Here is a 3,336-nt window from a genome sequence, read left to right as displayed (position 1 = left end):
AAGAATACCAGAAAGATGTTTACTTGTGTTTTATTGACTATGCAAAAGCATTTGATTGTGTGGATCATAACAAATTGTAGATAACATTGAGAAGATTGGGAATTCCAGAACACTTAATTGTACTCATGAGGAAACTGTAAATAGACCAGGAGGCCCTTGTTCAAACAGCAAAAGGGAACACTGCATGGTTTGATAAAAAAAAGGGAGTATGTCAGAGTTGTATCATTTCACCATACTTATGCAATCTGTATGCTGAGCAAATAATCTGAGAAGCTGAACTATATGAAGAAGAATGTGGCATCAAGATAGGAGGAAGAATCACTAACAACCTGTGATATGCTGATGACACAACTTTGCTTGCTGAAAGTGAGGATGACTTGAAGATTGAAGAATACACTCTGCAGTATGGCTTGCATCTCAATACAAAGAAAACAAAAATCCTCACAACTGGACCTATAAGCAGTATTATGACAAATGGAGAAAAGATTGAAATTGTCAAAGACTTCACATTGCTTGGTTCTACAATTGATGCCAATGGAAACAGAAGTCAGGGCATCAGACTATGTATGTTGTTGTTGTTGTTGTTATGTGCTGTCGAGTTGGACCTGACTCATAGCGACCCCTCCTTGGGTTTCTGAGGCAGTATCACTACGGAAGTAGATTGCCCAACCTTCCTTCCGAGGAGTGGCTGGTGGGTTTGAACCGCCAGCCTTCTGATTAGCAGTCACGTGCCTTAGGCACTATGCTACCAGAGCTCCTTCAGACTATGTATAGCACTGGGCAAATCAACTGCAAAGGACCTCTTTCAAGTGCTGAAGAGCAAAGATGTCTCCTTGAGAACTAAAGTGCACCAGACACAAGCTATGGTATTTTCAAAGGCCTTTTATTCATGTGAGAGCTGGACAATGAATAAGGAAGACCAAAGAAGAATTGATGCTTTTGAGCTGTGGTGCTTGTGAAGAATGCTGAAAGTACCATGGACTGATAAAAGAACTAACAGGTCTGTCCTGGAGAAAGTGCAACCAGAGTGCTCCTTAGAAGCAAGAATGGCCAGACTTCATCTCACTGACTTTGGTTATGTTGTCAGAAGGGACCATTCCCTGGAGAAGGACGTCGTGCTTAGTAAGGTGGAGAATTGACGAAAGAGGGGAAGGCCCTCAATGAGATGGATTGACATGGTGGCAACAGCAATGGGCTCAAGTATGGCAAGAATCATGGAGTTGACTCAGGTCTGGGCAGTGTTTCTTTCTGCTGTGCATGGTGTCACTATGAGTTGGAGACATGTCGACAACACCTAACAACAACAACAACATCTATTTCAAAACTTTTTCAATAACCCAGATGCTAACTCAGTACCCACTAAGAAATAACTTCCTTTTATTCTTTCATCCCAGCTTCTGGTAATCTCTAATCTACTTCCTGTCTCTAAGAATTTGTCTACTTTTGTATGTCATGTACTTGGAATCATCCAATAATTATCCTTTTGTGTCTGGTTTCTTTCACTCAAGATACCATATTCAAGGTCCATCATTGTAGCATTTATCAGAACTTCATTTCTTTTTATGGCTGAATATTAGTCATTTAATTTTAACATTTTATAAAATAAATATATTTAACATAAGTTATATAATGCATAATGTATTTAATAAATATCTAAGGTTAAATAAAACCTTTATGCATTGCTGGTGGGAATGCAAAGTTGTACAGCCATTATGGAAAACAGTTGCATTTCCTCAGAAAACTAAAAATAGAACTATGACTCAGCAATTCTACCCCTAGGTATATACCCAAAAGATCTGAAAAGAAAGACTTAAATAGATACTTGTACACCGATGTCCATTGCAGCTTTATTCACAATAGCCAAAAGGTGAAAACAACCTAAATGTTCATCAGTGAATGAATAGATAAAGAAAATACAGTACATACATAGAATTCTATTCAGCATGTAAGAAAAATGATTTTCATACACACTACAAGAAGAATGGAGCTTGAAGACATTATGCTGAGTGACATAAGTCAACCAAAAAAGGACAAATATTGTATGACTTTGCTTATATAAAAAGACAAGAACAGGCAATTGTAGAGACCAAAGTTTATTAGTGGTTACCAAGGGTAGGAGCGAGGGGGAAAGAGGTGGTTATTGCTTATGGAGTATTGAGTTTCAGTTTACAGCAATGGAAAAATTCCATTGCTTAAGGGTAGGGTTACAAAAAAAATTACACCCACTCCTCACTTGTTGACTTGACCAGGTTCCAAAGATGACATTAAGCAAAAATTAGTGTCATGCAAAAATGAAGGAGGCAGATCACAAAATGGAGGATGACTACATCATTATGTAACTGCCAAATCACATCATTTTACAAATGCCAAATTACATCATCACATAACTGCCAAACCTCTGAGAATTATAGCTCAGCCAAGCTGACACATAACCTTAACCATCATAGCCAGTGTTACTCTCACCCTAACTTTGGCATTCATTACTGCCTGATGTATGTCATTAAAACACATGTTAATTAGTTGGTAGATTTTTTACTATTGTCATAAGTGTGAAATATTAGATAACGAGTTGGTCAGTAAGTGAGGTGAAATGAAATGCACTGCTGTTGAGTCAGATATGACTCATAGCAAATCCTCCTTGTGTTTCTGAGGTGATATCACTGCAGAAGTAGATTGCCCAACCTTCATTCTGAGGAGTGGCTCGTGGGTTTGAACATCAACCTTCCGGTTAGCAGTCAAATGCCTTAGGCACTACACCACCAGATACTTCCCTATAAGTGAGGAGTAGGTGTAATATAATTGCTGTTAATAAGTTGTATGGCAAATTTTTGTAGAATTTAATAGAGACCAATTATTGTACAACAATGACAAAAAAAGAAGAGGAAGAAGAAGAAAAAGAAGAAGAGGAAGAGGAAGAGGAAGAGGAAGAAGAAGAATTGCTGAGGCTCCATCTACACAACAAAACACCTCATGGGATTTGATTTCTTGGTTTGAATTAGGGTCATAGTCTCATGGCACATCCCAATTAACTGGCCTATTAACATATTTAGTGCTTCTGTTTTACCTCCTTCTTCATTACGTTGTTCCTGGAGTATATGATGGCAAATAGCCATCAAAGATAGAATAATTGGTCTCTATTAATGTCTACCACTACTTGTCTCTCAGTTTGTTATACTGTGGTGGCTTGCATGTTGCTATCAGGCTATGCCACTGGTATTTCAAATACTAGCAGGGCCACCTATGGTGGACAGGTTTCAGTGGAGCTTCCAGACTAAGCTAGATTTGGAAGAAGGAAGGGGCCATCTATTTCTCAAAGAATTGGCCAGTGAAAACTTT

Source organism: Orycteropus afer, unplaced genomic scaffold, assembly GCF_000298275.1.
Source record: "Orycteropus afer afer isolate SDZICR_OR568_19922 unplaced genomic scaffold, OryAfe1.0 scaffold00066, whole genome shotgun sequence".
Lineage (NCBI taxonomy): Eukaryota > Metazoa > Chordata > Mammalia > Tubulidentata > Orycteropodidae > Orycteropus > Orycteropus afer.
Note: the sequence above shows the minus strand (reverse complement) of the source record.